Genomic DNA, 23,349 nt, shown 5'->3' with positions numbered 1-23,349 from the left:
CCTGCAGAACAGAGCATCTTTCTCTGCTTGCTTTTTTCCCAGTCGAGCCACCAGGGACATCTCCAGCTTCCTTTGATTTGAAATGATCAATGGCAGCTGCGGCAGACAGGCAGGGTGCCCCAGGCACAATGCAAACAAGTCTCTCTCCCAGATCACTAGGATTTACATTTCAATTGCTGCCACATTTTTAAAGATAATTATAACCTTTTTATATTAATATTTTTCTCTGGCGTCTCTGATATTTTAACAACATAAATATTAATTTAGCACATCAAGGAGAACAAGGTTTCTTCACTGCATTTTGCTCAAAGAAAAAATCTCCTGAAAAGACAGGGCAACAAACATGGCATTACAATCTCTGGGCATTAGCCACACTTCGAAGGGGGGCTTCTGCTGGATTTGATTTTTCACGGCCCTGCACTGTTTTAAAGATTACCAGAGAATAACCTTTCCTTTTGACTTGAGATGAAACCGTCCTGTTACAAAAGCAGAATGTGCTCAGTGTCTGAGCTGACATCTGTGACTTATGTGGCTCCAAACTGTCTTTACCATGGTGAAAAATATCAACTAGATATAGCTGCTTTGATAAAATTGATTTTCCTGGGAAGAAAAAAGTGGGAAATTGTTGCTGGTGGCACTGAGAATTCCTAAAGAGTTTTATGTGTCGTTTCTGAAGTCTTTTTTTATTCTTATTACCTCTCCAGCTCTTTATATCCTTCCCCTTTTGCATCAGGAAAAGCCATCATAATGTACAAACAGATGTTGCTTTACCTACCTAGATCATGCGGATCGTAATATTTTTTTTGGCGGCTTGATCTATAAAAGTTTAGCATGTAACATATTTGACTGATTTTTTTAAGTCTTCCCCACCCCTTTTTTTTTCTTTTCTTCCACAGTTTCTTAAGAAACTACAACATTCCTAACTGCCCTTCAGTGCTGAGTATCACTTCCAATTTTTATGTTCAAGCACGTGTGGAAATTATGCGTTTTCCATAGCAACCAACAAATAAGGGAAATTAATGTGTATTACAAAGAAAATTGGTACCAGTACCCATCAGATGTTACAAGGAGGTCATTCTGTTGCTCTTCTTGATAAAGTGCAGAGTTACAATCATTGCCTTGGAATCTTTTTATGGGCCAGACCTTCATTTCCTACACACCAAAGCCAGGAGCTTGAGCATCACTTGAAGTTGACTGAGGGAATAAAACTGCTCATGAAATATCCATGACTAACACATATGCTGCAAGGGGAACTTAGTGTATTATGTATGACCCTTCTGTAATTGTAAGGAAATGATATTCATTTAATGGATGTTTATCACAGTTAAAGGTACACCTAATGAGACAAAGGTCATATGCCTAAAACCACACGGTTAGTTCACAATTTCTGGTCTTGTTTGGAAAGATTATGCCTTTTTTTCATAGTTGTTTCTCCAGCACATGTGGTCTATATGCAGCTTAAAAGAGTCCTTGTCTTCTGTATTTGGATGTCAAATGCAGTATTAAACTAAGTGCAATTCTAATATTATATACATACATCTGGGCAATATGTAGACAACGTATTAAAATTCACATCGAACCTAAATCCTTTTTCAGCTGCTGTTGTTTAGGGCAGCTATAGATTTTTTATCATTATTATTTGCCTATATGTATTCTTATTTTTTTTATAAAATCAAGCCCAAAGATCCTAAAGGGGATAGTTTTTCTCAGCTTACAAAGTAGCTGCAACATAGCTTCTACATTTCTGCTTCACCAGTCCTCTGCTGTGCAAACCAGGTTTTGAGCAATATGTTTTAGTTTGTTTCTTCCTAAACTGTAACATTTTTGTAATATGGATTTGGCTTTATCTTTGCATGAATACATTCTGAGTTCAGGGAGAGATGTTACACACAACATTACACACAGCATCCGTCACCGAAAGCCAGGCTCAAATGCAATAAATGAACTTTTCAATTAGTGCCACAGAGGTTCCTCTCTCAGAGTTATGGGTCTCCACAAAGATTCCTGAAACTTTCTTGCAGTGCTCCAGAGAATGAGTCTACAGCACAGCAAAGCCTCTAACTCAAAGAGGAGGAAACCAATTTAACACAATTCAGATCACTGTTGGGAGAAGTTGACAAATTTCAAGCCATGTAACAGCTCCAGAAGTGAAGCTGAGTCTGGATGTTATTATGCTTAGGGAAGTGGGCCAAGTTCATCTTGGTCTAATGCCACTGATTTAATATCACATCATTAACAGTACTGAAAGCAGCTGATAAATCTAAAAAAAATAACAGTGGATATTTGATCTTCTGTCAGGCCAACACAATATTGACCAGCATAGTCCTGCTGCTGTACTGTAACAGACTTGAAGGCAGACTACCTAGGGTAAAGAAAGAACTGCAGATATTTCAGGAGAAATTTTTCACACTATGTCCAGGAGAAGATGGTTTGAAAAAGGTAGATAAGTAGGTGTCAGAAAGCTCAAAAAAATCAGCCCATGTATCGAATTGCTGAAGAAGCACAGGCTTGGAGCTTGCTATTTGGCCTTTCCTCTTCAGGATGGACATGGGTCCTGTTCAGACCTGGGCTTCTCTTCAATCTCCTCAACATGCCATGCTGTCTAATAGTCACATAGAGTGCCTGCCTGCGTTCCTTAAAGTTCATGAAGAACTTGGGGGGGGGGGTTTCACTTGAATATAACATACATGAAACCTTGAAGTCAAAATAATTCTTCCCTTTTCTAGTAGCAGCAGCAAACGAGTGGCTGTGCAATTGCATTCCCGAGCAAGTTCATTTTGTCTTGCTGATAAGAGAGAGATCACACAGTCTGCTGATACAAGTTCAGAGAAAAAAAAAGAAAAAAGAAAAAAAAAAAAGAGAACAGTTCCACCAGAAATAGCTTTCATACCATGCACTAACCAAGAGTTATAACGGGGTTGCTTCCATGTAGACAGGAATAGAATCTCGTTTGGTTTCTGCAGTGCTTTTTTTACATAGCTGAGGTCAGAATATGGGTCTCTGAATTCAGTCCCCTCCATGAAATGGGGTGATGTGAAGACTGCAAAAGATGCAGCATAACTGCATGAAGAAAATGTACAACGCACAAGCCACTAGTTTTTTCAATTTCTTACCTATTTACTTGCAGCATGGGTAGCATACACCCTGTTCCCAACAGTTTCCAGCCCATTTGCTTGCTGTCAGGCACTGCTAGTTGCTAAAAGTTATCTCTAAAAACCATCTGAGGTAAAGCAAACAGGAAAAAAACAAAAAAAAAAAAAAAGGAAAACTGGAAAAATATGCTGGACATAGTCATAGGAGGGTGTTACTAACAGTACCTATTCCTCTGATTTAGCAATCATATAAGAATTTTTTATTAGTCTTCTGTAGTGAAACGTTACATAGGAGATCATAAGTTATGGTTGCAAACAGCCCAAGATGTTTTCATATAATGCCAGATAGAATACTGATAGTGACAGCAGCATGAGGAGCTCTAGTGGACACTGATAATTCAGTTGTGTTGCCTAAATCCCATGTGTACACCTTCAAGCTGCTTCAAATTTTATCCTGAACAATCCAAGGAAAAGGGAAAAAACAGTTTGCTAGAGGTTTTAGAAAGCTGGAGGTGGTTAAAGCAGCTGGTAAACCATTTTCAATCAAATCTGAGAAAAGGGGAGAATTCAGGAACCCACAAAATATGTCCAGGTGGCTGAATCACTCTCTCTTCAAAAGCAGAGATATTGCAGACTGTGCTTCACTATTGAATATATTCTGACAGTTTAGACTCCACACACCTCTTCTAAGCCTAGATTTTATGTAAATTAATTATTTAGCAGACAATATTGAACTCATGTCATTAAACCTATTCCTGGCCTTGAAACAGAAGCGAATTTTCTCAGCACAGTCAGAAAATGGGAAAAGAGGTTGTTTTCTTTGGGTTTTTTTATCTCTTATGAGAAGTCACTGTATCTTTTATCCACCTTGCTACCTAAATAGAAGTGGTAAGAAGTCTATCGCTCACAAGCATACATTTATACCAGGCACCCTCCAGAAAGAGTGCATCCACATCAATATGCTGCTGTCTGCCAACAGCAGTGATTCTTTCTCAATAGGCATGAACTCCCTGCACTTTTCTTTTACTCAGTGAACTTGCAGAAAACCAAGAGCAGAGATAAGAATGAAAAATAAAAAGAGCGAGTGCCCAGCATGATTTTGAAATATTTTATCAAACAATTTTGCCTGAACATGCACATGAAGATAGTGGCTCTGTGCACACTTTATATGTTCCTTAAACAGACACACAAATACACAGCATTTGTGTGTCATAACGCTCAGAGTGCTGTGGAGATACTGCTTCAGTATTCTAACTATACAGATTGCTAAAGGGATATTCTTGATCTTATAATCTTCAAGACTGTCCTTTTTTTTTTTTTTTCTTTCCAAGATCAGTTAAGGAACATGAGTCCTTTTCTTCCTCATATTGTTTAATTTGTATCTTGTGATCACTCTAGGGGTTTACCTGCCTTTGTGGTACGGTAGTGGTGAAAAGTTCAGGAGAGAGAAACCTCAGTGCAATACAGTTCCTAAAAGTAAATTTTCATGTATCATGTATGTAAGACTTAAAATTGCAGAGATATTACCTATCTTATGGTATGAATTAGGTGATTTGAATTACCTTTTAAAATCTTAGTGTTAGAAGCAGATACGTAAAAGGACCAAATACCCCAAATCCTCTGCAACTCTGCCTTTCAAATTACATGTTTATCTTCATTATTTTACACTTGCAGCATTACCTGTAAAGCATTCTGAACCAAATAGTAATTTCCTTAATGGCTGTGTCCAGAGACACAATAGTTAATGGTCCGTGATGGCCCATCCCGAGTCTTTCTTGCCTTGTAAGTGTACATCCCCAGCCTTTCTACCTTGTAACTGTAACTTTGTAATGAAGAAGCAGCAGAGAGCTGTGCTGAATTCATCATTTTCATCAGAAGGGGATATTGTAACCAGCTACCATAGCTAACTGTTGCCCATAAAAGGCAGCCAAGGACACTTAGAGGTGATGAAGACGTTGGATGGGGATGAAGACTGGGATGGAGATAGCGATGAAGAGGAGGGAAGGGGAGGAAGTAACCGGAAGTTGCCGACCCCTAAAAGACCCTCTGTGCGTTAGAACGCAAACTCAGACTAGTGCCAAAGAGGTCACTAGGCCACTCCTCTTGGCACAAGCTGGCCCCCTGCGCCAAGACGAGTCAGCACCTTTTAACTAATAAAAGCCCAGGACTCGTGAAGGAGGAGAGGCAGATCTCATTATCACTGAGGTCCACGTTGCCTCCGCGGGGACGCCCGCCAAGATAGTACCTGCCACCTCTCCTGCTACGATGTATCTTGGAGCTGGTCTCTAGATCATCGAGTCCTTAACGGGGTCGGTAAGCATATAACCTAATAAGTAACCTGAACACCCTTTAACCATTTTTTTTCCTTTCCTACTTTAACCATTGTAATAAAGTAAGGGAGAGACCCATTCTTGTTGGTTCCATTATTTCGTCACCGGAATCTTCGATTCCCTGGAACAATGGCTCATTTGGAAAGAGTAGAAGGAAATGGAATACTGAGCCAAAATTACTAGGGGCAGTCCAGATTTAAATGATAAGTATCTTCAAAATATCTGTTGAGGACAATGGGACAATTTTGTTTCTGTATCATCTAAGATTAAATACTCCTAAATAAATAATCCACGTGCTTTGCAGAGGATATTTCCCTTATTCTTGGTCCAAATCATTTGTACAACCATTTTATTTCATTTCAGAATCACTCTTTTAAAGCACATTTTCTGATTGGTGGTGGTTATGAGGCAATGGCTCACATGGCAAAGCAGTGTTGTACTGCATGAATTGGATTACAGCATACGTGTCTAACCTGCTCCCATTGTTAATGGACATTAAATACACAGGACCCTACTGGACCCAGTCCTCTTGAAGTGGGTGTGAAGTGCTCTTTGCCTTCTCAGAACCACCAGTATTTCTATGGATCTGCTTCTAAGGTGCTTCACCCCTTGCCAAAGCAGACATTGCCTGAAGCACTGTGAGCTAGAAGATAGTGCAAACCTGACTCTTCTGGAACACGTGGCAAAAACTCTAGTGACACAGGCAAAATGAGCATTCTTGGTTATTGAAGTAATAATTCTGACAATAGCAAATAAAATGGTGGTGGTTATTAATGATTTTGTTTCCAGTCAATTTTGCATGCACAGTTATAGCATGTACCTTGGTGTCATGCCTAGATTTGGCAATATTTTATTTTTAAAGATGACTGTAGATGATTTTCTACTTATTCTCCTTCTGTGGTTTGTGGTGAGGTTTTGTTTACATTTATTGACCATTCACATGCACATCCTATTCACAACTCAATTTTAATTAAAAATTCTTTCCTCTTGTGAGGTTGGTGACTTCTTTAAATGCTGTTTTCTTCACTACTCAGAATTTCCCAAGCTAGCCTGAGTCTACCTTTAGTTTCAACAGCAGTCTTCAGTTCATACAAATCTATTGTCTTGCCTATGAGAATTGTTCATTTATTTGTAAGGTACCATCAGTAGAGATGGAGCAAAAACGGACAACCTGAAGTCATCCTGAAACAGCAGCAACAGATAACAAGTTGGGACAGCCCATTATTTTATTACCTAGAGCCATATGTCAAGGAGGAACAAAGAAATCACGACGATACACTGAAGTGCTGTTGTGTATATAGTCTGAGAGAGGTCTACTGAATAGCAAACCTTGAATTCTTATTATTCAAGGTATCTAATCCCAAAAGATGATTCAAAACAGAAAGCAAAAAACCCTGCAAATTAGAAAGATGTTGTAATTTCCCATCTGTATGTATTCTGCTAGGCTAGCTACTGCCAAGAGCTTTTTAATCTTCTTCCTGAAGGACACTTTGAAACTTACCATATAAGCATTATGCTGTGGTAGGTGGAATATAAAAATGTTCATGTATGGGGGTGCTGGGGGGCAGGCAGGTGGAAAAAAGAAATTGCAGAATCGAGCTACAACAAACAGTGTTAGCACACGTGCATATTGCAAACAAGTAGAAGATCAGACAGTAATCACCAGTAATACTGGAAACCTCAGCCTAGGCTCCTACTAGCTCTTAGGTTTTTGGGAGTATAAATGTATAAAGTTGAATGATAATTTTCTTTATGTCCTGATAAATCTGCCTAATACCCTATCGCTTGCTGTGTATTGTCTACACCCACACTAAGACATGTGCATACACACACTTATACCTATCTGTGTAACCTGGTTGTACTTGAAACCAATTCCTTCTAGAACAGCTTCCCTGCTGTGTGGAGGCTACTAGTACCGTTCCAGCCATTCATACATCTCAGATGTACTTAAAGAGCCCATTCTTTTGCTCAGTAGGAAGTCTTAAAGAAAGGTTTGCAAGCAGGGTCTAGCAGCATCTGAAGAGTTTATTGGGGATTTATTTTTTCCCATGTCAGACTAACCATTTTGTGATTGATTTAGCCAGGATCTTGAGACTGTCTGCCTCTGGCTCAGCCCTGGCCCAGCAGCAAGCAGTTCCTGCAGCAGGCTAGCTCTCACAGCTTGTAAAACAAAAGGAATTCCTCTGAGCAAGCTTATCTGCATTAAGAACACTTGATTCTAGATAGTTGCAGTGCACTGACAACTCAAACTAAAAGAATAACAGTGGCTGAGCAGAGCAAACTTCCAACTGTGAAGCAATTATAGTGCTGTTGAATGGCTGATTGCTTGTGTGTGGTCCCTTGGTTCCCTGATGTGGAGTGCTTATAGTTTTGCAATTGGATAAAATACATTGGAATGAGTGCTGTCATACACAACTGCCAGCTGTTCCACTGTTAATAAAGACACTACTTAGCTATTAATACATCCCATTCTTCTCCACTGTGCTTATTCAAACAAACTATCTTTGTTTGTAGAGAGGGTGTGACTGCACCTGTTCTGGATTTGGGAATCCAGCGCCTATGAGAAACCAGTTGGTACTCTTCAATAACAATGATAGTTTCCAGCCAGAGGTCCATGCAAAGACCAGACAGAATAGGCTTGCTTTTCCAATGCATTTAGCAGACAATGTTGTAAAAATATACAGGCTTTGGAGCTAGCTTCCTACTGCTTGTGCTTATGCCTTTATTTATTAAACCAGTGAGTTTGCTTTTAGTATAGGGACCCTTTCTCAGCACTCAAGTTTTAATTTTTAGTATTTCATAGGAATAAAGAAAAAGTGGAACTTGAGGAGATTGCTTATGTCATCATTTATATTCGATTTTCCTGGACAATCAAGTCTTGATTCCTTGCATTTTGAGGGAATGGAAGAAAAAGACCAAGTCTTCTTCCAGTATAAGACCATAGCAGCCAGCTGACTTTCATTAAGAGAGATTCATTTTTAGAATACGTGGAATATTTTCCATCTATATGCACCCCCTAGAAAATATTTTGTTGTGTTGGTGAAAGAAAACTGACTCTAAACTTGGCTTTAAATAGAAATCCATACAGAAATAGCCCTAAAAATGTAATTTCATAAATTTGCAGTGATATATGGCTGGTGCTTTTTTAATAAGCCTAGATGCTAGAAGGAGATGAAGGTCGTAGGTGGCTTGCTATGATCCCAGGTCCTTTATTTGACTTCACTAGTGACCTGCAATATGAACTTGGGGAAGGACTTTCCTTTTTCTCAATAGAAAAATGATACTGTTTTCATGAAGTTCAAATGTGGGAAAAGTTCACAATAACTGCCAGTGGTGGTTTCCTAGGTTATAGATAGCAAGCACATTTCTCTATTCTTATTCCACATTGATTTAAGCTAATGATATATACTCTGAAAATTCCTTGCCTTCTTCAGAAAGTAAGCTTGAAATAGAGTGGGAAGCTACCTCCCTAACATAATCCCATTTCTAAAGCTGATTTGCAGCATATTAAAGCAAATGGCTCTATTAATTTTAGTTGATGAGTAATGATGCATAATATAATAACTGCAGACTAAATATCAGTCCAGACCTTGAATCTACAACTAGCTGTGATAAAGGGTATGAAAAAACTAATTCTTGGCCCTATGTAATGTCTTCAAACTGGGAAGTGGGGGGAAAACACTGCCAAAAGTCAGTGCTGATCACTTTAGAGGACACTGGTTAAGGGTTTTTTAAATAATCTGTGTTTATTAAATGAAATGCCGGTACAGAGATACTGTTCTCTGATTATGGGGTTTTTTGTTTAAATCAAATAGAAACTTAGATAACATAATCCTCTGAGAAACCCAAATATGACTGCCTTCCATAGAAGCGAATACCAAAGTGAATGCTGGGACACCAGCATTCTTGGGATGCCAAGAAAAGGAAGATGTTTCCAAATACACTTTTAGCAAAAGTTAAAAATTATAATTTTTGTTTGTTTGTTTCAAGTTCACAGAAAAAAAAAAAAAGAAATGTACTTGCCTAAAGTAAATTATTTGGAAGTTTTCATATTGTGAATACATGTTGTTTTAAGATAGTGTTTAAAATCTAAATAGAAAAAAAAATTAGTTGATAACAAAGGGTAAGAATTTAGTTACATTGGTTACCTGTTAATTGTCAGCAAAAAGAATCTACTAACTCAGAGACCCATATTTCTGGTAAGAACTTGATTTATTCTCTAGAATTAACTATTGCCTAGCCAGGCAAGTTATTACGATAACAAGATGCTGTTTCTTTAACTCATTCTCTGTCTTGATTTTATTTCCTACTGCAAATTTTGAGGGGTCCATGTTGTTCCCCGGGAGCTGGGGGGGAAGAGAGCAGGAGTGAGCAAGCAGCTGCATGGTTCTGAGTTACCAGATGGGCTTAAAACATGACACATGTTTACAAGATGGTTATGAGGGCTTGGGAAGGATGTATACAGCTCTGGCTAGTCCTTTGCTTATTGCTCATGGATTGGGATGCAACTGCAGCTCCTGCCACACACTTTCTGAATAAACTTGAGTAAAATATCTCATCTCTGAAGCACTGCTCCCCATATCTTTCTAAGACCAATAAGAAATTGTGAAGACAAGCCTATTTATTACTTTTAAGACCTTCCATCTGTCTTCTCTGTTTAGGTGGGAAGCTTTTCTGGTCAGATGCTGTTCTTTACTTTGGGCCTATATAATGATGAATGTAATGCATAGCTGTTGATGTTGGTGCTTCCTAGTGTTAGTACAAATAAATAGTTAATAAAATAGATGATGAAATGTCCTTCATTTCAACTCTTCTTCAATCCCAATTCTTTTTTTTTTTTTTTTAATGAAAATAATTAAAATCATTCAAAAATTATCTTCCTAGACTATTGTTTCATTGTCCAGCTCAACTTACCTTAAACTCAATGGGAAAATAAAAACAGCAAAAACATTATTTTGTGAGCTGCATAAAAGAAAAAGAAGGAAGAAAGATGGAGGTAAGCTGAAAGAGATAAATATAAATATAAATAGTAAAAATATATAACACGAGCTTACTTTCCTTGCTAAAGAAAGAAAACACTTGAATTTATCCATCCAGTGCAATTTATTTTAACATTCCACTATTTACAAATCTAATGTATCAGCTCACTTGCTGGGGTTTGCATTATTGATGTGCTTTTTTGTTAAACTAGGCCAGTGAAATATTTAAACAAAGGCATCTTGTAATACAAATAAACAGAGAACAAAATGAAAGGAATCTGTGCTGATGACTTGTGAAGGTTGCATTAAACACATTTATTCTTATTTGCAAATTGCACTTATGTGTGAGTCTCGCAGTATAACTCTGGGATCAGTTCTGCTCTTTTTAATCAGTTTTACTCTGATGTAAATGCTTTGACTTCTTGGAGTTACTCCTAATCCATAGCAATGTAAGCGAGAAGAGATCAGGCCATGAATGTTTTTCCCATATCTGTAACTTGTCAAAAGATAACAGCTGAAGAATATTATTATCTCTAAAGGACTGAAGCAAATATTTGTAAATGTTAATATCCTGAGAGAAGATGAGATTTTACTTTTCCTAGAGGCATTTGTTTGTAACATTGACACATAATAATAAACCCCACAGTGAATGATAAAATGACATTTACAAATTCTGACTTTCTGATATTTTTATTACAGAATTTGCGCTGAGATGGTGGATACACCACCCACCATGAAACATCTGGGATTTATCTTTTCAAAGGATCTAAACCTGCTCCAGCTGATGCCATTGCAAAACATTAGATTACCTTGAAAGTGAGAAGAAATGGGCTGTAACTCAGTGTTTTAGTGTTCTGCTTTTAATGCTAGACTGACTGCAAAATTTTCAGAGGACCCTAGTGGATTTTACTGTACACACTTAGCTAAATTGCACAGCATCAAGCTTTGGTGTTTTTCCCTTCACAATGCATGCTTAGGGCCCAATGAGTGATGCCAGAATAACAGAATAGGACAAAGCACAATACAGTGAAGTTGAATTCCATCAATAAAACCAGTTCTATGATATAACCATTGCTAAAATACAACTTTATTTGTGATTAATTGAACCTTTTCACTTGATGCAGAATGGTCTTTGTGGGATGTTAGAAAAGCCCCCTGGGCTTTTATTGGCATGAAGTTTAACATTTTGATGGCAGAATCCCCATATTAACAGCAAGAATTTCAAACCGCACACTGATATGGAAGGTGAGATAGAGAGAACATATAAACAGTTGTAATCCCAGGCTGCATTCCTATACAATCACATCCTCTGTTTCTCCTGACCTCAATTCAGAAATGCACCCATGCTTTTTAATCTCTCTAGTTGCACCTGATCTTTCAGTCATATCTGGAGTTGACTGAACTACTCATCACAAGCAATTAATCAGATCTGCTGAGAGAATTTTTTTTTAGAAGTATTCAGTGACTCGGAAGCCAGAGAGCAATTTCTGAAAGTGACCCAAACATTTACGAATCTAATTCAGGACCTCATGACTCTAGTCTCTAAGTGCTCATGTCACATTTAGAAAAAAGACCTATACTTTTAGGCCATCTTATTTCTCACTTCATGGTAGCACTTGAGTGAAAAACTTAGTCTTTATTAGTTTGCCTACTTTTCATAATTTAGTGAGAATCCTTGGGTTTAATATCCATAAAATTGGAGTGGATGTTATGAACTGTTTGTGTATGCTATGCCTTACTTACTTGCTTACTCTTACTACATCTATGTTTAATCACCTAATTTCTGTGATATGGTTTTTAAAATCCTTTGAAATGCGAGCAAGTTCCAGCAGAAATCACTAGTGTTTGTATTGCTCAGGTAGAAGATTGGGAGCAGTTGACAGAAAAAGAGATACCTTTAAAAAATCTAGTTTTTAAAAATGGTAAGAAAATCTTTTCCTGCACTCTTTTCATGTCTTCCTGTTGGCTGGTTTCCTGGAATCTAGTTCTAAAATACCTGGGCTCCTTACAAGCCAAGGGAGAGAGGAAGATATAAGCCTGATTTATTGGCTGTCTAGCAGACTTTACTTTCAATTTTCCCTTGTCACGTTTCCAATGAGTAATTGGCCACCCTAAATATAGGATGGCCAAGCAGGCATTTTCAGCATCTGTACTTGCTTGTCTGATAAATACGAAGTTCATGGCTAAATGTTCTTCCTTGTGCACTTATATCAGATGTACTCAATCAAAAATTTCTACCTAGGGTCTCATGCATAATAGTAATAATAATTATTATTACTATTATATTTAAATATTAAATATTTATATAGTAAATTATAATTATTATATTAAATATAATTTTATATATTAATTATTATTATTATAGCTTTTAAAACACAAATGTGGTAGAAAAATGACTAAAAAATAACCTGAAAATTCCAGATCCATGTTTAATTTCACAATTCTCTGTGTTATGTCAGTTCTACCATTTGTGTAGTTTGAGCTTTACCCATTTTTCTCTTTCTATAAATGACCAAGCACTTTTCTCTCTTTCTTTTTGTGACTCAACCAACCAAATCCTTTGCAGTTCTATACACCCCCAGACTTTTAATTTCCTCACAGAACTTCACCTCATGTATTCAAAAAAACCCAACACACAAACAAGTGCAAATAGTATATATAGTTACTTTTGGCTTTCCCATTCACTTTTTCCATTTACAGCATCACAGAATCATAGGGGTTGGAAGGGACCTCTGGAGATCATCTAGCCCAGCCCCCCTGCCAAGACGGGGCCATCTGGAGCAGATTACACAGGAACGTGTCCAGGCGAGTTTTGAATGTCTCCAGAGAGGGAGACTCCACAGCCCTCTCAGGTAGCCTGTTCCAGTGCTCTGCCACCCTCAGTGGAAAAAAGTTCTTCCTCACGGTGAGGTGAAACTTCTTGTGTTTTAGTTTATGGACATTGCTCCTCATCCTGTTACTGGACACCACTGAAAAGAGTCTGGCACCATCCTCCTGGCACCTGCCTTTGAGATATTTGTATGCATTAATGAGATCCCCTCTCAACCTTCTTTTCTTCCTCTCCAATGATAACTTCTCATTTGCATTGTTTTTTCCCATCCTTTTTGCCGGTACTGTTTTCAGTTCAGTTTTCCACAAGTTCATTCTGCACTCATTTGATGCCATTAGCCCACTAGGACAGAATACAGCTGCAAATTTCCTTCCTTCCTTCCTTCTGTCGTGGTTTGAGCCCAGCCGGTAACTCAGAACCACACAGCCGCTCGCTCACTCCCCCCCCCCCCTTTCTTCCTCCCCCCGCTCCCGGAGGGATGGGGAGGAGAATGGGAAGAATGTAACTCCCACGGGTTGAGATAAGAGCAGTCCAGTAACTAAGGTATAACACAAAACCACTACTGCTACCACCAGTGATAATAATGATTAGTGAAATAACAAGGGGAGAGGATACAATTGCTCACCACCCGCCGACTAATACCCAGCCCGACCCGAGCAGTGATCTGGGCCTTCCGGGTAACTCCCCCCGGTTTATATACTGGGCATGATGTGCTGTGGTATGGAATACCCCTTTGGCTAGTTTGGGTCAGGTGTCCTGTCTCTGCTTCCTCCCGGCTTCCCCTCCTCCCTGGCAAAGCATGAGACTGAGAAAGTCCTTGGTTGGAATAAACATTACTTAGCAACAACTAAAAACATCGGTGTTATCAGCGTTGTTCCCAGGCTGAAAGTGAAAAAACACAGCACTGCACCAGCTACTAAGCAGGAGAAAAATGACTGCTATAGCTGAACCCAGGACACTTTCCTTCCTTCCTTCCTTCCTTCCTTCCTTCCTTCCTTCCTTCCTTCCTTCCTTCCTTCCTTCCTTCCTTCCTTCCTTCCTTCCTTCCTTCCTTCCTTCCTTCCTTCCTTCCTTCCTTCCTTCCTTCCTTCCTTCCTTCCTTCCTTCCTTCCTTCCTTCCTTCCTTCCTTCCTCCTTCCTTCCTTCCTTCCTTCCTTCCTTCCTTCCTTCCTTCCTTCCTTCCTTCCTTCCTTCCTTCCTTCCTTCCTTCCTTCCTTCCTTCCTTCCTTCTTCCTTCCTTCCTTCCTTCCTTCCTTCCTTCCTTCCTTCCTTCCTTCCTTCCTTCCTTCCTTCCTTCCTTCCTTCCTTCCTTCCTTCCTTCCTCCTCCTTCCTCCCTCCTCCTCCCTCCCTCCCTCCCTCCCTCCCTCCCTCCCTCCTCCCTCCCTCCCTCCCTCCCTCCCTCCCTCCCTCCCTCCTTCCCTGCCTTTCTGCCTTCCTTCCTCCCTTCCTCCCTTCCTTCCTTCCTCCCTCCCTCCCTCCCTCCCTCCCTCCCTCCTTCCCTGCCTTCCTGCCTTCCTTCCTCCCTTCCTCCCTTCCTTCCTTCCTTCCTCCCTCCCTCCCTCCCTCCCTCCCTCCCTCCCTCCCTCCCTCCTTCCCTGCCTTCCTGCCTTCCTTCCTTCCTTCCTTCCTTCCTTCCTTCCTTCCTGCCTTCCTTCCTGCCTTCCTTCCTGCCTTCCTTCCATCCTTCCTTCCATCTTCCCTCCCTCCCTCCCTCCCCCCTCCATCCCTCCTGCACGTGGAGGGGTGAACAGAGATGTTCCTTCAACTAAATGCAATGCAATGCAACAAACCAACACATTGCTACAAGTAATGTATGTCTGTGACAGTATGCAGTGCAGTTCCACTCATGGGTTTATAAAACACTGAAAATGGAAACGTAGCCTAAGGAAAAGTTTTGCATTCTAAGCTCAAAAGTAATCTCAGAGACAGGGGATATTAAAAAGACAGCATACTACTCCTTCCTTTAGAAAAAGACAAGCAAAAGTAGAAGGCATGAAGTCACTGGGCAACCTATCTAGCAGAAATATGTAGGTTAAAAAGCTGAACATAGTGCTCAAAGGCAGAAAGAGCAATGTTGCTGCCATTATCTTACTATTTTCTTTGTGTTACAGTAGAGGCCAGCAGCATTTATTATAGCTGTGTTTGGAGCTGTTAAAAAAAGCAAAAGGAAAAAGAAGTTTGAAAGGACCTTTTTTCTCCTCTCTAGTCCGCAAAGAAGTGACTAAACAGACCATGGATATGGGGAAAGGTGTGTTTTTCCTCCCCTTATTCTAGGCCTGAATAATATGCATTTTATGTAACCTGAACTAACAGCTCTCCAAATCTGCTCTGTGGTGAAAGGACCATAGCTCCTTCTTAAGTTTTCCAGACTAAAAAAAATGTTAACTTCCAACATGGGCAGAAAACTGTTGGCTAAGTATTACCTGTCTAGATTTTAGCTTGCTGAATAGGACAGTCTTTCTAGATTGCAAGCTGTTTGTAGGGAATATATTTCTGTGATTCTATGATTCTATGATTTTTCCTTTGCTTGTCCTGTTAAGGAATTAGTATTCAAACAGCCACTGTAAGCGTAATAGCTAACAATAAAAACAATCTTGTATTCTACAGATTTACTGAGATGATTGCCCATATTGCCTGTCTTACTGGCATATTAAATCCTACCAGTGAAATATTTATGCTGAATGTAATATAAAAATAAATACACGATAACTAACTGAAGATTTAACAATGGAACCAGCATGCACATTTACAGCATACAACAGTATGTGAGATACAGATAAATCTCTGTGTACTTGAAACAGGTGCTATTTCAGATGTACAATCATTTTTAGTATGCGTTGTCTTTTCCAATGGCTAGCTCTGTAAGTCTGATTTCTCTCATGTCGACACTCTCTACACATTGAAACCACCATATGTAAAATGGCAATTTGAAAGGCGCTTCCTCCACCTACGCTAGTGAAAGAGGTGCTACCAAATTCAATACTGGCATAAGTCTGTTATAGCTAGCAGGAGCATGACTGACCTAGTAGTTGAATATGTGTACAAGTATGCAAACAGCAGAAACAAGCCAATCTGACAAAATGTGGCATAGTACAGAAGCTCAAGAGTGCTTAAGACATCAGTCCCTTTTAAATGTCTGCCAAAAGTCTGGATACTGAATATAAGTAACAGCTTACTGCATTTGTAACAGACTGATTGCATTTTGCCACACACTCCAAGAGCTTCTAGCTCTCTGTTGCTTCTGTGTGGCTCCTGCAATGTGTGGAAGTTCAGAGCTCAGGCACAGAACAAAGCCTAGTGACCCTGCTTTTAGCTGTATTTGTTTTCACCAGACCTGAGGCTTGGACCCATGTGACATTTCCTAACAGCTCAGCAGCTCCCTGAGAGATGTATTCTGGTTAGAAATGTGTTCTGGAGAGTTATGATAACAGGTGGCCATGACAACAGGTATGAAGGCTTGAAGCAGCCTTAAGAACAAGACATGAAAAGGGTTGTGTCCATAATTTTAAACCAACAAACACTATTGTGCGTGATGCTGATACACAATTATAATCAGCTTATTCAGGGATTGGTAGTATTCATCATGTCGTTAGTATTGTAAATTTGTACTGTCGTAGATAGGAGTCACACAGCTTAGGGCCTTGTACCTTCACCTATTGTTTTCCCTGAGTTATGATAAATTTTCAGCAACACTTGATTAAAACTGCCAATTTGTTGGGTATAAAGAAAATCTCTCAACACTACCAGGACTAATTACATTGTCCTTGCCAAAGGGGTAGATGAATAATTGCCTGCGATTATTGCACAGCTATGATGCTTTTCATGTCAGTGGCAATGAAATGAAGATTGATTCTCTTTAATTAATCATTCAAAAATAACTCCTCATATCGTTCCTCAAATACGAGCAAACATGTTACTACATCTTTCTTCCCAAAGGCTCATGGATGCAGTTGGTTCCCTGAACAGATAGCATTGCAGTGCGTGTGTGCACGTCCTAGATAGGAGGGCCTGTGTAATTATTTGGTGATCCTGCTCTCCTTATTCTTTCTTCTTGTTTTGAATATGCCTTGCAAATTTTTTAGCCACATAGCAGAAAAAAATTATTTTTACTAATTGGAAGTCCAGACAGTTCATTCATTAGAAAGAATGTCACCAACTTTGAACTTATTTTTATTTATCTACTACTTCCCTGTCCTTTTGAATCAAATGGTCTCTGCAGTCATGCAGCATTACACAGTAATAATTATTACAAGAATGTCTTGTCTTCAATAGTTGTAAGTCAGTGGGTTACATCTGCTGTAACTGCTGCTTTCTTTCAAAATCTGTATTAGCAACAGAAGTTAACCAGCTGTATTTGTTTCTTTTCTATATGTTTATTTTTTAAAGTCTTTAGCATAAAATGCATTTTAGCATTCTTATGAAGAAACTGATTCTTCATTTCTTTTTATTTCTACATGGATACTAAAATCTCAGATAAACTATCAGGTTGGCATCTTTTAAATGGATCAATGATTTGTGACATCTGATACCACAGAAGATATTTTTTTTTTTTCCCAACAATAGCATTACAGGTCTTCTGGTATTGTAAAGTTATTTCAGAGAGTGTGTTAGTTTAAGTAAGATGCATAAAGTGCAGAGGTAACAAATGCGGGTTTAGAAGTATAAAAATGAGAGGAAAGAGGTTGATAAGGAAAGCTACACACAGTCATTCATATGCATGAATTTGAATTGTTCCAACATATTTTGTAATTCAAGATTTGGAAAAAAATGTTTAGCACTTTCACCACATTATAATACTTCAGTGTCTGTTTGCATCAAAACCTACACACAGGTTGTTTCCATAGTTCTAATCAGAGGTTTATGTTTATGCATAGTTAAAATAGACTACAATAGCTATGCTGCCATGTAACTACAGGACATGCATAAAAGTCTTTATGCACCTAAGATAACCCAAGTTATTTTTTTATATTATTTTATTTTACTACCTACATGTACTGGATACTATTCAGCACTTTGCCTGCAAGTGTACTCAATGGCAATGGCTACAGCATGTCTGGGGATGTGGGGATGCGGGGATGCGAGGAATGCAGGTTGTGGGTTTGTAAAGTTGCAACCATTTGATTTAGTGGGAAGTGCTGTGATAAGAATCAAAGTCATGGCCAAATAACTTTCAGATTTTGGAAGATACTGCTTATCTTCCAGAGGATTACAGAGAAGTAGGATTTAAAATTGCCCCATTGCCAAATACAGTCTATAACAATACAATTGTGGACAGTTCTCCAAACTGCAAGTGAAAGCACAAAATGAACCTTTTTTATCTGTCCTGGGGGAGATCCCTAACAGGCTCAGAGAATTTAGCAGACCAAGAACTACTGTCTACACATCTGTGCATATTCCTCTCTCAGTCACAGTCAGGTAGGGGCTAGTTTGGCCAAGGGAGCTTTTCAGTGTAATTAGATGTAAATGCAGAGGAGTTTGGAAACTTGTGAACACCCATTCACTGGGTCAGGATCCCACAAATCCAGCTCAGCCTCTGTGCACATCACATCATGAAGACACCATCCAGAAGGGATTTCTTTCTAATGCCTCCATTCTCTGTAGCAGAGGTTAGATGTACCAACTGTTTTAAACTAAAGAAGTTAAGAGTCTATGCCTTTAGGAACCGTAAGGAGAAAAACTCAACCTTTATAGAAAGTGTTAAATTTGTTATTGGAAACAAGTGCTTGGATATTATCCATGTCATGCCAGAAAGGAAAATAATGTTTTACCACTGTACTTTCTAGTTTACTCAGCCATCTCTCTAGGGAACCTATTTAGTAGAAGGAAGCACACAAAACAGAGGTAGCACTGAATGTAGATGTTGTGAATTCCTCTGGGGCTTAAGAAGCTGAACCATCTCTTTCATTCCTGCAGAAGGTGGTTTCTCTATATTTCACGTTCATTCTTTAATCTTTATATGTTTAAAGTTGAAAAAAAATCATGACCTTAAATTTCTCCTGTAAATTGTTGAACATTTGCAACAGATATATAAAATCACAGCTGGAAATTTTCTAACTCTAGGAAAAAGTAAATTGGAGCCACGGTAGGAAATAAACTTCATATGTAAGGGCTTGAGGTCTCATCAGAATGAAAGAACATATTTTGCACTGAAAGACGCTGTACTGCCTTGAAGCCCTTCTAGAATAGGACGTCAGGTTGACTGATAAATCTTCAACAATTAATATTAAATTCTCTCATTTTATGAACCAGAACTATGTATTTTCAATCATATTTCCTTAGGAATAGTGCCTGTGAACGCCAGAAGTGTTGATTGGGTCTAAATAGAGAGCTGCATTATTTTTTTTTTCAGCTTGTTGCACAAAGGACTTTCCTCATAGAAGATCCCATTTTTTTGTTCCTGCCTGCCAAATGGAGACTTGACGTAAAATGAAAGCACAAGCAGTTCCATTTAATTGAGTACACATTTTTGATGGAAAAGAATGAACCTCCCTACAGGTGCTGTGTTTCCTTCAGCAGCATGTTGTCAAGACTAACAAGGCAATAGCCTCAATATAGTGATCTCAGATCATATGTATAAAAAGCCGATACAAATTTGTCTGCAGATTTTTATTTGTGTACATAGATCCAAATTGTATTTGCCTTGTTCCTGATTACCAGGAGTGCTAGTGCAGTTTTAATACTTGAAGTCCAGATTTGTGACAATATTTGCAGATGTGTAAGCCAAAGCATTGTAATAAGGATTGAATCCATTCTTGTATAATTAAAAACAGTGGATGAAGCTAGGCAAGAAGGGTTCTCCCTGCTTTGCATGTTGTTTACATTGTGAGGATGTATTCCCATGATATTATTACCTTTGTTATCAAAGCATGTCACTGCTTCATGGTCCCTGTTATATTTATTATTATCACTACCATGGGCAAGATGGAAGTGCCATTTTGCATATTGTACACCTGGGGGGCTGTTGATCAGAAAGATAAGTAACTTGCTTCAGGTGACCCGGTAAAGCTGCTCCAGTTCAGGTATTTTTGCACAGGTAACCCAAGTCCTGGACCAGTGCTACAATAGCTTTTCATCTCAGTGGTAGAGGTAGAATTCCTGTGACATGAGAGTCTGTCTTCACCAGTTAGCTAGAAAAGGCCCTTTTGTTTCTCTTCCTGCTTTCACAGATTTTGGAGATTCTGGCCTGTCACTGGCCCAATATCTGCCAAAGGGGCAGTGAGTGCCTCTGGCCATGCTAGTCTGTCCTACATGGACAGCGGTCTCCTGGGCAGAAGAAATTGCTGAAAAGAGAATGGGATCATGCATTCACTTTATCCCTTAATGATCCTTTAACAAACTGGACACCCCTTTACTATATAGTTGTTGTGCTGTAGTGAGTGCTATCGGGGCTCTGAGCATGCTCAGCTTTTCCAACCGAGGTAGGCATCTCTCCATTTCATTTCCAGAACATGATATAAAATAGCCAGAGCCAAAAGTTTACTTTTGCAGATTGGGATACTTTTCTACGTGGTCATTTATTTGCATTAGACATCTAAGAAAGTTTCAGGGCAAGTGGGAAAATGCATAATGAATTAACATATTAAACATGGGTTTTCTTAATCACTTCTTTGGACTAAGATGTTTCTTAATTTTCGGATGTATTGTAGCTGTCAAAGCAGGTGCACTAGCATGGGAGAAAAAGAGATTTAAAAAGCTAGTTATGCTTTCTCTGATCAAACTTGTATCTGCTTTTGTTAAGAGAGTGACAGAAAATAAAATTCTTCCACATTCTCATTAAAGGGAACTTGGCAGCTGTTGCTGAAAGGTATTTTGAAGTCAATTATATCAACATTATCCTTTAGAAAGAGCAGTGTACATGTCTGATAATGACATAAAACATCTATCTTTCGACCCGTATTTACAACACTGTGCCAAGTTCTGAATGTGATATACCTATTAGCTTTTGTTACTAGACTTGGAATGACTCCCAAGCAAGGTCTAATTCTGACCTTGCCAAAGTGGTGTGTCTCCACTGACTTCAGTGAAATTATTCTTGGTTTATACTGACAGGTGAGGTCAGAATCAAGACAGCAGATCAAGTGAAAAATGTAGAAGATGTCTAAGAAGAGGCCTGTCTGGCTGTGGGGTATATTATGGGTCAACCATTTTATTAAAAAGGTAAATATATATATGTTCATGGCTTGAAGATACAGCTGTGTTACACAGGAATAGCCAGCGTGAGTGTTGTGGGAATATTGTACACGTTTCATTTGTTTGCAACTGAAACACTGAATGCACAACACCCATCCTTATTTCCTGTCACCAATAGCAAATAAATTTCTGTCTGATGTGACATGTTGTTAGAAACCAGCAGATGACATTTCTGGTGTCCCTGAGTCAGTCAAATGACTGGCAAGATAAAATTCCTTTTACCATTAACTTTTTTAATTGGTTGGGTTTTGTTTCTAATTTCAAAGGTTTAGTTTTACACTAGTTAGAGGTAATTAAGAAGCAGCAAGAGAGAGGTTACTCAATGAATAGAAGTGTGCTGGAGTAATAAAACTGGCTACCAGTCTTACTCAAATTACAGAATAATGAAGTAATGGGTTAAGATTCAAACAGTAACTGTGTTTTTAGTAAAATTCATGGGGCATTTTGATTATTTGACAACAAAAATCTGTCTGCTGCAATAAACTCTTTAAGTAGAACTTGGTGTAAGCATTGTAATGGCACATGCAAAGGCATGCTAAAAGGCCACCCAGTCATTTTGTGATGGATATATTAGAATTATCTTAATGATGAAAGAACTGATCTTGGAGAAATAGTTACAGTCCTAAGATATTTATATAAGAAATCCTTTCAAAAATATCTGTCTCAGTAATAGGTTTGAAGACACTACAAAGTTTTGCAGGCCGGGTTTCTGAAGTCGCTTTCTATAACTGGTTTGGGAATCATCAAATCAAATGCTCATAATTATATTCCGAATGTAGTGCCTAAGACAACACAGGTGTAGAACTGCAAAAGTAGTTTTGCAAATGTAGTTTGCTGCCTCTACTAAGTTATCAGCCATAAAGCTTCAGCTTAGAAGACCTGGATGAGAGGTGCAATAGATAACGTTTAACAGAATATGGTTCAAAATGCCCAAGCTCATATCACTAAGAGCAGACACACCTAGGAGAGGCTAAGCAGCCTATGCAGAGATTTTACCTCAGACATGGGTGCAATAACCATCAGCACCATGTCTGATGCTAAGTCTTGCCTCTTGGCATGGGTTGTTAGCTCAGGTGTAGCGCCATGCTGATGACACTTTGATACCGACAGTTCCTGATCACCAAGAAAGCTGGAGGTGAAGCTGAAATACAGTCTTTCTGAGGTAAGAATATATTCCCTGTTTGAAGAAGAGCAGACTAGACTAGAAGAAAATTTAGTGATTATCCTGAGATTTCACGGTGGCACAGATTAGAATAGGATGTAATGGGCTATCCGTTCTTCCTATTAGGTCCTATTAAAATATTTACAATAGGAACTCATGACACAAAACTGGCATTGTCAACAAAGACTTAGTCACAACATCACAAGTCTGCATGTGACACTGTACCTAACAAGTGATTTTCACCACATGAATTCTCACATTACTGTGCTGATCAAAAGTGCCATTTACAGACAAACATTATTTCCATGTTGAGGAAAAAAAAAAAATAGTCAGAGACTTGGTAGAATAGAAATACTCTGAGAAGGTGAAAAAAATTATATGAAGAGATGAACAATAAAAACACTGCAGCAGTTGCAGTGCTGTTTTGTAAGATGACTACAAAAAGAAAATAAGCTGAACATGGGAAAAGCTTATTTGGAAGCAATAAAGACTTGATGTATATTCAACAGAGCATTGTTTTACAGGCTTTAAAAGGAAAACATCTGACAGTAATTCTTCCATAGATAGTCTGTCATCTAACTATTAAAATCTTAGAATATACTTTAAGAAATATTACTTTATGCTGCATGGTTAAAATTACTCCGTTTCTGACAAAGGGTATAATCATGAAATTCCCTTTTTAATTACCATCTGCAACTATCCAACAATTTAAAATTAGAATGTAATGCTACATATTGATCTCCTATTGATAGATATCATCTATGC

The 23,349-nt window shown here is 38.7% G+C and overlaps 1 long non-coding RNA gene across 1 annotated transcript; it reads right to left on the bottom strand.

Moving 5' to 3' along the window:
- Positions 1–5,371: 5,371 nt before the first annotated feature.
- Positions 5,372–23,086, bottom strand: LOC115600931. Its single transcript, XR_003989196.1, has 3 exons — positions 23,076–23,086; positions 16,180–16,184; positions 5,372–5,457 (listed from the first exon to the last, which is right to left on the bottom strand). It is a non-coding gene; the product is annotated as an uncharacterized LOC115600931 (long non-coding RNA).
- Positions 23,087–23,349: the final 263 nt, after the last annotated feature.

The sequence above is a fragment of the Strigops habroptila genome, chromosome Z (assembly GCF_004027225.2).
Source record: "Strigops habroptila isolate Jane chromosome Z, bStrHab1.2.pri, whole genome shotgun sequence".
NCBI classification, from domain to species: Eukaryota; Metazoa; Chordata; class Aves; order Psittaciformes; family Psittacidae; genus Strigops; species Strigops habroptila.
Note: the sequence above shows the minus strand (reverse complement) of the source record. Positions and strands in the feature narration are given on the sequence as shown.